At 41.5% G+C, this 13436-nt stretch overlaps 1 protein-coding gene across 3 annotated transcripts in view; it reads right to left on the bottom strand.

The window, feature by feature from the left end:
* The window catches only part of zhx2a (zinc fingers and homeoboxes 2a), a 32407-nt gene extending 20807 nt beyond the window's left edge, over window positions 1-11600 (bottom strand). For 2 of the 3 annotated variants that reach the window (XM_079343724.1, XM_079343723.1), the window contains exon 1: window positions 11140-11369. The gene's annotated coding sequence lies outside the window, so the exon portion shown is untranslated. The other variant, XM_079343725.1, reaches the window with a different exon arrangement.
* Window positions 11601-13436: the final 1836 nt, after the last annotated feature.

Genomic DNA, 13436 nt, shown 5'->3' with positions numbered 1-13436 from the left:
CATCCTCAATGTACAGAGATAACAGTGTCCTCTATCTCCTCCTCCAACTCTCTGCTTGAACACAAAGAAAGGTAACTCCCAAAAACATACAACTTCTCCTTTTAAACCGTTCTTATTAACTAAATTCAAATTGTCTGAGCAGAACTATTTTTTAAATTTGATTTGAGTTATACCCAGTCTTGTCTGGTTCTTTGTTTGACAAACTTACAGACTCAAGGTAGGCTATCTTTTCTGCAGCATTTTCTCCTTTCTTTTCATCTTTTGTCCTGATGACACACTCACGATACATGCATCAGACTATCAATAGAAGAGTTTATCTTCTTTTAATTCCAAAACAATATGATTAGGTCGGCAGATTTATGCTACTGCAGATTGTGAATGCAGCACATTTTTCAATCTTTCTTCAAAACTTTTTCCTTCACAGTGTTCAATTTAAAATCAACCAAAGAAGCTGCTTTCATGGAAGCTATAGAAAGCCAGTATGGCCACCATCACTGCTGTGACCCCATTTAATCATCCAACATAGAAAGAGACACAGTGGCCTACATACAGTCCAGCAGGTTACTCTGCGTTTGATTAAGAATCCTGTCCCGTTTACGCCACATCACTACCAGACCTGTCTCCTCGCTGTACACGCGCACACACACACAGGCACACCGTCACACATGCACAAAGGGCAAGCGATAAAAATACCTAAGTGTCACCCACTCTGCTGCTGATGGTTGTGTTACTATGGCAACAATATAACCAACAGATAAGCGTCCATGCATGAGTGTGTGCTTGCATCCAGAAGCAAAATCCAGCAGAGGTCAATTCGTCACGACAGCAGCTCGGTTTCAAATCCAGATACATTCATTTTCTCTGCAATAAGGTTAACTCTGTCCAATCAGCTGATACATCATAACTACTGTATGTCTGAGTGATTTAACAGAGGCAGGAAACCCTTTGGTAGGAATCAAGTGTTTACAGTAGCATCATCATTATCATCTGAATGGAGTTGAAAGCAGGACTATATATGTATAGATTTAAACACAAATATGTGTATATGAGCTGCCAACGTTAACGTGTTAATTGCGATGAGGTGGAATTAATGCAAAGGTTGTTGTTGTTTTTGCATTAATCACGTGTTTCATCCCTTCAGGCGCATCATGGCTAAGCCACCGCACACACAACAGCGTCTCTCTGGAGACACTGTGATGAAAACCTTGACACGTCTGCTCATTTTACTTATATATATATATTTTTTTTTAAACTCTCCGATGGTCTGGTTGTCAAAAGGGACACCCAGTGACCGCAAACATTTCACGTTTTTAACCGTCCACTTCACCTGTCTTCATTTACTTTTCAATCGTAACAAGTTTCTTTTATTTTTTATTACGGGGATAAAATAATGTTACCTTCGCTTCGCCACATCTTATGTTCTAATTAAAAGCCTGTTTGGATCAGAAATGGAAGTAAAATACCCCTATAGCTTAAGACAGAACAACAAATATGTTCATGAATATATACATTTTGTTAAAGGCAAATTAAAGAAATTTGGATCGATCATTTCCAAATAATTCCTGTAAACTCAAACTTCTGTGATGCGTTTATTGTGGGTGCTCAAACCGTGATAAAGAAATGGTGCAGCCCTAGTCTCTATGATCTAAACTAACACAAAGTGACCTGATAATAGAACAAATGATGAGAGAGCATTCGTGTAAATCAGAGCTGAGAAGAGGGAAGTAAAAGCAGAAAATCCGAAATAAATCACAGGGGCAGAGTTTGGTAACATCAAACAAGAGTAATAGAGTGGTTAACTTTCCCTTCTGAACATTTCCATTCCACCTCCATGATAATTGACACCTTTGGCATGATTTTGCTGGCTAGTTGCCCTACCTCTGTCCAGCGTGATGCTCCTCTCTCTCTCTCCCACTCGTGGCCTTGACACACACACACACACACACACACACACACACACACACACACACACACACACACACACACACACACACACACACACACACACACACACACACACACACACACACACACACACACACACACACACACACACACACACACACACACACACACACACACACACACACACACACACACACACACACACACACACACAATCAGCCGCACTGATGACAGAGCATTTTATGTCCAACAGAAACATCCTACTCCACATTGTCAGTTTTAAAGAGCTTAAACCGGAGCTAAAAAGGCTCTTCATATTCCCATTAATGCATTCACTGTGTTACACAAGTGAAGCAGGGCAAGGGTCCTATTGCACCCAACCAGCGGAGGGCAAATTAGGTCAACAATGACAGGAGACATAGGAGGGGCTCTGCAAAACTTCGGCACTATGGTCAGCACTTTGTAAGAACCTCATAACGACGTCACATTATAATGCATCTAATATCTTTATGGCTACAGTGTTTGTACTGTATATTACGCGTCTTCTGTGTGCATTAAAGTGAGAGCAGGATTACTGTCTGAAGGAGAAAGCCAGGGGACTTTGGCGCGCTTTACTTTGTGTTTTCCGGAGTCTCACTGGGCACTTCATGTGGCAGCATTTCCAACCTGTCAATCTCTGCCTTCCCTGCAGTGGGTGTGGCTTAAGAACCGTCTCCAGACTCTCCTCATTGGTCTCACGCTGGCAGGAGGGGTGTGTCTGTGCGCTGCCAAAGGCTGACGTGGTGCAGTGCAGAAAGCCTTTTGGTAAGCTCTCACTCTCTGCTTCCCCCCCCCCACCCCCCTCCTTCATTTTCTTTCTTTCTTTTTTTTTTTTTTTTTCTTTCAAACTAGAAATTTTGGAGGACAGAGTGGGTCAAGGAGAAGGGGGAGCTGCTCAACAGGATCCCACACTGGCTTGAAAGACCTACATGCCATGCAGAGACACAGATCGTGTGCACGGCTATGATTGTCACTTTCTCAACAGTTTTGCTTGTACTGCTTGGGCTCCGAGTTTGAAGCAGAGCACCGCAGAAGTCATTTCAAGTTCTAAGAGACTGCAGTGGCTGCGAGAAATGAGCCCTCTGACTGGTGACCGGATGATGTAGACGGAGTAGTTTAATAGATGCTTGCGTATGCAGAAGCACACCGCTGTCCAAATTGCTATGCCCCCACCAGACTTTAAATAATCAATGCAGAAGCATATGAAGTGAGTTGCTGTGAGATACCAATGGTGGGGTTTGATGTACCCACTCCGACTCCCACACATTTCTCTCACAGTGTCTCACTGATAGGCTGCCTCTTGTTACTCATTCACACTGCCTTGTGTGTCTTTTCTTTGTCACAGTTTTTCTTCGTCAGCACCTTGAGTTTTCTTTGTAAAGCCTTCGCTTCTATTGGATTTCAGACGTTCGGCACCAAGGAAGTTCCACCAAGTACCACAGCACTTTGATTGTATTCAGCCTGGCACCCACTGACCACTGCAGAACAATTTAAGTAAAAAATAAATAAATAAAAAATACACATACAGATGAGCCCTGCAATAGTCATACAAAACGCAAAACTGATGAATTTGTCTGACGCAGACAATAACATCAGATGTGCTGGTGTCGTGCTACAGCTGCTGAATTGTTCTTGCACAGGTAAAAGTCTTAGTTACTTTATTGGAAACCAAGCTAAAGAGATATTTGACTTAATGTGTCCCAACACAGAGCATTCTGCTTTTGCAGTTGGACCGTTTTGAATAATCCAACTAGATCCAAAACTAAAATACTACAGCCTTACACAAGAAAACCCAAACATCATATATGACTTGCTTAAGGTCAATGTGGGGCTCTCGTCTTCATCTGGTCTTAACTGCTTCGTTGTGCGTTTTTCGTGCTGCCACTGGCCCTCGTCAGAGTCTAATGTGGTATTTTCATGAACAACATAACGCTCCAAGTCCATGATGAATGTGTCATGTCTAACTGCAGTTACGGCCAAACGCTGATATGGTGTCAGAGCTTCAGTTCAAAAGAGGAATCAAGTGAAACGAGAGAAAGATGTTCAAAGTTTTCCACAAGACGATTGGTGCCGCCCAATTTCATTTCATTTCATTTAGAAGATGCTTTTACCCAAAGCGAGGAACATCAAAGAGCACAACAAGGATCTAGAGAGGAAACAACGTCAGTAAGTGCCGACAAACAGCTTCTGATCGGACACACAGGTGAAAGTGCACAGAGGCAGAGCTCCTTTTTTTAATAATTAAAATGTCTTCATCAACAAAAACATCGACAGCTGTTATCAAAAAGTTCCAACCAAAGTCAAACCCATCCTACATATCATCTTCATCAAAACTCTCATCATCAGACATGTGCTACACAAAATAATCGCCTCTATCAATGATCTTGACATCCAATGATAAAGACCTAAATGGGATAAGTCTCATCAATATTATTTATTCAGCGGCTCATCTTGGTTACAGCGTTATGGCGTGTGATTAAAATGCTTGTAGAGGGTAGAAGTAAAACAACGACAAAAAAAAACAAAACTTGATAATAAATGGGTAAATAAATTCAAACTCGTTTTTGTCAATAATAGTGTTCACACTGAGGCATAAAGACAAACGGCTCATAATCATGCATCATCAGGATCAACATGTCATTAAATCAGCTTGACATTTGAGAAACTAGTCCTGGGGATGATGACACTTGACAATCTGCTAGAAGGTGACATTCGACCTCCGTGAATGATGAAGATTTTTTCTTTAGTCAAATTGGTGCACAAAACCCCCCCAAAATAATTAGTTTATGATGCTGAACATTTCCAGGGATAGGACCTCCAGACCCCCCAAGGCTTAATCTAATCCAGCATCTTTGCTTTTAATGGGAAAGACAGCACATTAGCTTTTATGTTATATTGTCAAACAGAGAACATTCATTTTTATTATTAGTTTTATTGTGAGACTCCGTTCTTCAAATACACAACTGCAAGCACACATATGCACATGTACAAGGTAGGAAAACTACCACCTCTCCATTTTGAGTCAGGAAATACCCTCTTCTCTTCTTATTTGCATACAGTTTCACTTCAATTGTCTCTGCCTCTGTATCACTCAGACCTTGCAATGTTGATTTTCATCCTTCCACTCTATTTGTCCCTATGTAACTCCCCCCCCCCCCCCCCCCCCCCCCCACCCCACCCACCCCCCACCCCCAAGCCCCCCAGCCCCACCTACAGGTGATGAGCTCATCTCTGTGGTTGCCTTAGTCACCTAACAACACGTCTGAGACGCCAGCCGAGGCACAGCGTCGAGAGCACCGGAACCAAAAACACTGGAACAAAGCACAGCGTACATGTTGGTGATGTCATCACAGAGCCAAGCTGAGCACGACAGGCCGAGATGACAACAACCTACATCCTCCAGCCCACGATGAGTCATTGTGATGTCTGTGAGAGAAAGGATGTCGTTTTACAATTCAGGATGGGATATAGAAGGGTGACGTGCAATCAAGACATGTTGAGTGTTTTCAATGAATGTGATTGTTTTAGACACTAAAAACGACCATGGCTGAGCTCAAACAACTCCAAAAATAAGATAGTTTTAGCTCGTATTCACCTGATTTGTTTCCTAGCAAACAAAAACCAGTGCAACTTACAGGAGAACATGGTCTCACAGTTCACCATCTGTGCAATATAGGCGGCAGTAGCTAAGTCCAAAGGGTCTTGGGTTGGGAACCGGATTAGAGTCTCGATATGGACCAAATGGAAATTTGTCTGGTAGCTGGAGAGGTGCCAGACCACTTACTGAGCACTGCCGGGGTGCTCTTGAGCAAGGCACCGAATCCCTAACCAGCTCTGAAGCGCCTCTCCATCAGTCTATGGCCATAAGATCCTGTGCATGAGTATGCCTGTGTGTGTTGCATGTCCAACAGAGTGAAAACACCTAATTTCCCCATAGGGGATCAATAGAGTAAAATAATAAACAAAATTAAAATACAATATACTATTGTATACAGTATCCACCAAAAACCTATTCTCACCAGCCAAGGTTTGAGAAAAAGCTGCATTTCTTTAACATGCCACAGCAACCATTTTTCTTTGCCACCCGTGTGAAGTTTAATACAGTTCTAAAGTTCTCGTGCTGTGTTCCAGGTCACTCGTTACGATCTTAGTAAATGTTGTAAATCACTGTCCTGCTGAATGTTTAGCACCTGAAAAGAAAATTGACAGGGAAAAACTGAAGAGCATCGGCCACACGTCAGGGTAAAACAACATATTCATGAACCCATTAGTTTACATTACCAAAGTTAGGCATTTAGTACTTTTCCTATTGCATTAAATGATTGATTAGGAATGGCTGAATCCATACAGCTGTATTTCACAGTAGCAAAGGGGTTTTATCTTTTTTTTTTAATCTTGCTTTATTGACTGGAGGCCCGGAAGGTATGAAACATACTATCTTATAACTTGGAAAACAGCAGCTTGACATGGTGATACAGCATTCAGACTTCCTCCTCTGAAGGTGACGGCAGGGGAAAAAATCCACCATGTAAATAATGTTCAAATGCAGCAATGAGCCTTTAGCAAAACCAACAGCTCTGCAAGCTCTTTGCACCAGGGTGTCTCCATGTCCTTTAAATGTAGATGAAATACTGTTCACATCACAACCACAAGCTGCCAGAATTATAGGTCTCCCCACACCAAACCTCACAGAACTCAACGACAGGGCAATCGCAATCACACACAAACACGCACACACACACACACAGCAATCAGGACATCACACACCCACTGAACACTCACCTCACCCCATGTCCCTAAGGACGGGAGGTACAGAGCAATGAGGTGCAGAAAGGCTTGCCTCGGGAGGAGCCTGATCCCAGCTGTCATAGCCGTCTTAAACAAAAGGCCTGGCTGAACAGTGAACTCTTGATTGTAGTCTCTGCTTATGTTATACTGTGTTTTCTGTATGTATGTTTCTTGGTGGGAATGGTCTGTTTGAACGGTAATGGTGCTGTGGAAAACTATTTCCCCATGGGGCCAATAAAGTCTAAAGTTAGCATACTTAACAACCAAAATTTGTTTAATTTGTGATTTGGTCAAACAAAGAAAAACAAAAATCTGCTGGAGCTGTATACTTGAAATAAAGCTAGACAAGCTAATGTTAGCTTGCATGTCATAGCTAAATAATTGTTGGTCACTGATGTCCTTCTAATAGCAGCAGAAACCAATCCCCCTGTTGTTGACTGCTGTAACATTTACATCGCTTAAATCAGGGTCATCAGGATAAGCTAAAGTTTTCTCTTCAAACAATGTAATATAAGCTAACGTAAGGTGAGTTCAGCAGCTAAAGGAGACACCGGCTAAAATTAGAGATCATGTGCTTTCAAGCAACTTGTCATTATTACAATTATTAGAAAACTCCATAGCAGGCCTCACTTAATATGACAAAACTTGATGCAACTGAAATGATTGTGATCTTGTGTCTCTACAGATGTACTATAAAGCTGACTGAAGTTACTAGTAGGGCGCAGCCATAGGACATGGTCCTTTTTCTCAGCGACATAAATTTCATCTTCCGAATAATTTTTATTTTACTGATCATCAGGTATCATATGTCTTAAGTTTATTGTTATTTTATCATAATATAAATTATAGCATTCCCTGCGTACAGTTCAGTATTCTTTGTAAAATAATGACTAACAATAATAATACATTTTATTTGTTGAGCACTACATTCGTAAATCTCAAGTGCTACTGAGTTTTAAAAAAATAAATGAATTGTTCAAACATACAAAACATCCAAAAGAGAAATTAGCAGAAGGCTGACTAAATAGTCTAAACACCTACAAGGCAGTCCATGTTCAAACGTTACAACACTACAATATAAGCAGAACATATTTCTCATTCACTGTCCCTCACAGCATGAAAACAGGACCTCCTGCCCACCCCAAAAACTGATAGATTTGTCCATAGTTTAATGTCAGTCTTTTGCTCTTCCAGTCAGCAGTCAGAAACTGCTTCAGACAGGTTCAATAGCTCTTGCCTGCATGATTGACACATTCAACATCTGTTTGCGTGATGGCTGTCAAAAATAAATTCTCTCACGTCATTTTTACACATTACTTTTGACTGTACAAGATTTTCTCTACTATCAGACCATACTGATGGTTTGGATTTTTGAATTTGACAAACGGTCTTGTTTATTTTCCAGCATCTCACGACAGCAAACCAAGAAATGCCTCGAGGAATAAATAGCATGGATCACCTCACAGCAAGATGTTTTGGCTGTGACATTCTGAGAGGTTACAGTACATCGAGAAACAACACGCGGTTGAGTAAGACAGGAAACACTGGCAATTTGAAGAGAGTAGAGTTATTTTTTAAGCAAGTTAAAAAGAGTCCATACTGTAGATAAACTAGATAACTGTACCCTCTCTTCCTGCTGCAGTCACAGTGAAGAGATTATGGCGAATCACTGATATTATGGACCACTAGGTAAAGCAGAGACATCTGTGCGTTGCTGTAATCCTTTGAGCAACCCTGAGAATAACAATTCCCTAAAATATTTAAAAAGAGTTAATCTTACATGAGTGGAAAAAAAAAAACAATTCAGTAATGCCGTCCTTTATATCTAGCTCTGGACATCATTCAGCGGGGATTTCAAATTGTCATCATCTGTGTTTTGCTTTTATTTTTGGTACCCCGGCATTATTACCGTCTATTTGTTTGGAAAAGAGGAAAAAAAAAAAAGATACTGAATAAGAGATTGGGTTAATTGCTGATTTCAAACACATTGAAACACCTATTTCTGGCTGGGTTTCCTGAGCTTGGCTTCAGTACACGCTTCGTAAACGTGTGATTTCAAATGAAAACGATTTACTTTTATCAACAGGAACCCTTTGATTGTTCAGTCACCAATAAAAATGTGCCAGCTGTCATCCCAAATTATATAACATTATCTGTGATTTGGCAGATCACAAATGGAAACCTTAAGAACAAGCGTGAGCCACATTTTTTATTCACATGGAAAGAGTAAGAGTGCGTGGCTTAGTGAGAGAAGCCGAGTTTATACCCAAAGGAGTTACTGATAACGGATATGACATTGGGGGGGGGGGGGGGGGGGGGGGCTGTGCTCCACTGCTGATCAAGGGACGCTCAGAAATATAACATAACAGGTCATCCCAGCATGATGTCGTTTTTATGAACAAAGTATTTCATCAGACACAGTAAGAACATGAATGCAGGCTATGACTGGATGACAGCTTCAAAAGCAGTATGGAGAACAGACGCTGCTTTTTCAAATAATTGGCCTACCTTGTGGGAAAGAGTGTTATTAAAGGTGGGAGACTGTTCACAGGGTTAACGGGTGAACTGAATAACAGTGCAGTAAATGGGTGTCAAGGATTGTTGTTGCTTTTTTACAATCAGCAGTATTGAAGAGATGAAATGGCACTTTAATCTTTATGCTCTGTGCCATCTGAACTAATATCTGATTGTGACTGTTGATGGCAGCCGGCTGTGGTTACTGTGTTCACGAGTCACTGTTGGAAATTTCTGTCATATATTATTTTGGATATGTACCAGTATACCTACTAAAATAAAATTATAACAGTGTTTAAAAAAAACCAACACCACATTTGTGTCCGCCCACTATAATGACCTCTTGAATAATTTTCATCCAGTCAGGGACTGCTGTGGTTGCAAAAAAAGGGTGCTCAGCCCTTCTGGGACTGAAGAGGATGAAACTCACACAGAACATTTTGGATATTATAATTACATTGAAACAAAATTAAAGGAGATCTGTTAAGGTATGGCCGACACCTGTGATGATGAATGATGTCAGTTTTAGCACTTACACAAATCCAAGCTATTAGACAACTGACTCCTACAGATAGCTTTAGCTCTGCTGTAGGTGAATGACCCCCATATTGTTAAAAATAATCCAAACTGTAAAAAGACAGTGTATGTAGGACTCGTCTAGTATCCAGTTATATCTAAAGGAAACATTAACATATTGGAAGTAAGCTTACATTGCTTACTAGACACCTTATGACATAATAGTACTGTTATGATATTGTTAAACAACACAATGATAACTACTAAACTCCAATGTAGATCGAAAAATATAAAGAACCGGGCACTTTGAACTAGATTTGTGGCACAGGTGTGTTATTTTACTCTTTGTGTCTATAATTGAGACATGTTTGATCACCATGCTGTATCTGTTTTTGTCCCATCTTCTCACTCATGCTGCCTCATTAATAATACAACACCATGACATGATCCGAAAACAACTGTGCTTTCAGCATGTTTGTGTGGGTGCTCTGAGGACACAGTTGGTCACAGACAGCAGCAGCAGCAGCATGTGCAGACTTCAGACAGCACACAGGCTGCTCTCAGTCCAGGACTCTGGCTGTTCACATATCAAAGTTCATATTCTGAAGAACAAGAACCACGCCTGACTTTTACAGCAGTTTCAGGCCTAGCTCATTAAACAACGCCGGGGTTTGTGAACTGCTATGCTACAAGCAGTGTGTGTGTGTCTGTGCGTGTGTGTGCGCGTGTGTGTGTGTGTCGTAGGAGCTGTGGTCTCGGAGGGGAGGAGGCATCACTCGGGGTAACGTTACGCCTACATCACAGAGTCACGCATATCAAAGTCTATAAACAACGTCGGACTCGGAAAGTTGCACTCAAACCTCCGCGCTGCTGACTGTGAGCAGGGGGGGGGTCCCGATCCCGACCACCAAGCCGAGATGTGACAGAGGGGCAGCAGGAAAACACTCTCCCCAAATGATCCCCCCCTCTCGCCATCGACGTAACAACATGTCGGCAAAGGACGGCCATGTTTTGCTGGTTATGTCGACACGGGGAGGAGGAAAAGTAGACACGATCTTTCTCCTCTCTGCCTTCTCCTAGCAGCGGTCACAAGTACCAAAGTTAAACTTAAACACAGGGGAGAACACGTCCAATTAGCAACTTGCAGCACAAACAGTCTCGGCAGGCGGGTGTAAAAGGCAAAGCCAGTCAAAGTTCATGCGGCTAGACAAGTTGAAATATTTATAAAGAGGCGTGTGGGTGTTTGGGAGCCACGCAAAGGCAGAGCACGCCGTAAGAAAAAACACAACAAGACTACATCAAGCTTTAACTTGAGGGACTTTAGAGGTAGGGACAGCAGGGAGAAAAAAACAGAAGAAGAGTTGATCTGTTTCTTACCTGCACCCCGTTTTGGCGCGATGCTCAGGTAGTGCGGTACAATCCCCCCCCCAAAAAAAGGCTGCTTACTTAACCAAGAAAAAAAACACGCAAATCTGTTTTAAACACTCTCACGGCGGTCCAATAACCGAGCAGACAACAGGCGACAGGAAAGAAAAAAACTGGCGATCACAAGGAGGATCTACGCCAAAAGCCACATGATCGCCGACGTCAGAGTACGTATTTGCATGCCGTACCGGGGCGCCGGTGTCCGTCCATGGCGGGTCCATAGTGCTATAGACGCGAAAAGTTCAGAGGCAGACCGAGCAAAGTGGAGTAACTGTGTGTCCAGGCGGTGGGAGGGGTGTTTGTGGCTCCATGAAGCATGCCTGCTGGTGTAAAAATGAATGAACTGCGTGTTGTTGCCGTCAACTCGCCCCTGTGCTGATGCCTGCCAGACTCTGGGCTCAATGCTGATTGAATATTCAAGTATCAAGAGGGGGCGTTTGTTACCACCAAAGCCCCACCCCTCCCGAGATTACCCCGCCCACCCCTCTTCCTCTCTCTCTCTCTCTCTGTCTCTCTCCCCCAGCTTTCTCTGCTTGTGAGCTGCTGCTGCAGTGCTTTTCTACAGCTCTGCAGAGGGGAACCGGCATACATATCTGCCCTTCATCACACACACAAAACACACTCACATCTGGATTCACAAAGGTAAATCTGAGGTCAACTGATACTAACAGTTTCTACTGACATGTCCTCAAGTGACACAGTTATCTCAGAGAGCTCACACACAACAGTGACCTCCACTGGATCCACCTCAGAATTGATCCTGACCTTGGCCCATGCATGCATCACAGCTTTGGTTTTTTTGGTCCTGCACAACATTTGTACTGCAGTGATTACCCCGATCGTAAGACATTAAAGAAAATAGAATAGGCTGATGCTTTCAACTTTGAAACAAGATAATCAACTTATTCATCAACCAGAGATGTTTCACAGTGCTCGGTATTACACAGCAGTTTCTTCAGATTTCCAAGGTTGGTTAACATATCTTACTGTCTTTAAAGTGCTAATGCATCTGAGGAATAAGGCCTACATCCATCAACATTACCAGTGGTCATCTTGGTTTTCACACAAATTTGTTTGTTTCCTCGAGATGTTTTAATATTAGCCAACATCTTCTATGTTCTGTCTACGTTTTTTTTTCTGGTTTATTTTGCAAAAATATTCCAATGCACTCCACCACAACACACAGCATTTATAGCTAATGCTAATTTCCAATGCCTGACCCCAAAACGGCCTTCTGAATTTAAAATACATAAAATATAGGATGCGCATATGGAGAGCATTACAGAAAGAGCTAACGTAATTGACATTTAGTTGACAGTGTAAAAAGTTTCAAAGCCCTATACCAATGCTTATACATACAAACCCACCCACATACATACACATACTGTAAACATGCACAAATGCACATAGGTTTATCCATACGTACATACACACTCACGCGCACACATACATACACACACACACACACACACACACACACACGCACACAGTACACACTTACCTTCCAGCCCCATGCTAACACAACCTAAACACATGACTACATCAGTGGATATGTTTATAAAGTAATAAAGAACAGTTCTCATGAAATCATCCTCAGAAAAATCAGAGTATTATAAACACAAATGTTGATTTACTTTTAAATCCATTGAGAAATATTTCAATCTACCTTCTTCCCAATAAACACTAAATAATCCAGTGGAAGATATTCTGTTTTAACAGTGATTTTAAGATGCAGTCAGTAATTTTTAAACTAAGCTTCTATGCCATTATTAATAATGTGTTTCTGTATGTGTTTTAAGCAAACATACAGTAAATAGATTGATACCTCTAGATGCATAAAACTGTTCAATTATTGAGAAGTAGAGATATTCTGTTTAAGAACAGCAACACTTTTTATGATTTGAGCCATTTTACATCAAATGTGAATTGTTCAGCTTCTTTTAAGACACACTAAGTGTAGTGTTGTCAATTTTATGCTGCAGTATCCTTAAAACTCTTTCCTGCTCTCGATCCAGGACATCGAGATACATTTTCACGAGAATAAAAGGAAAACTGAATGTCAAAAACAATATTATAATCAAAGATGTTGAAACATCTGAACATATAAAGATCAAGAGCAGTGTATCTCTCCAACCTTGTTTTGAAGCAACATTTCACATCCTATTTGGTTGAATCAGGTTGTCACGTCTTTTGGTCTTGACATTACGGCTTGACATCAGAACTTCACATCATGGTTAATTAACTCTCCG

This window comes from Symphodus melops (genome assembly GCF_947650265.1).
Source record: "Symphodus melops genome assembly, chromosome: 5".
NCBI lineage: Eukaryota > Metazoa > Chordata > Actinopteri > Labriformes > Labridae > Symphodus > Symphodus melops.
This window is presented reverse-complemented; position numbering and strand designations above follow the sequence as displayed.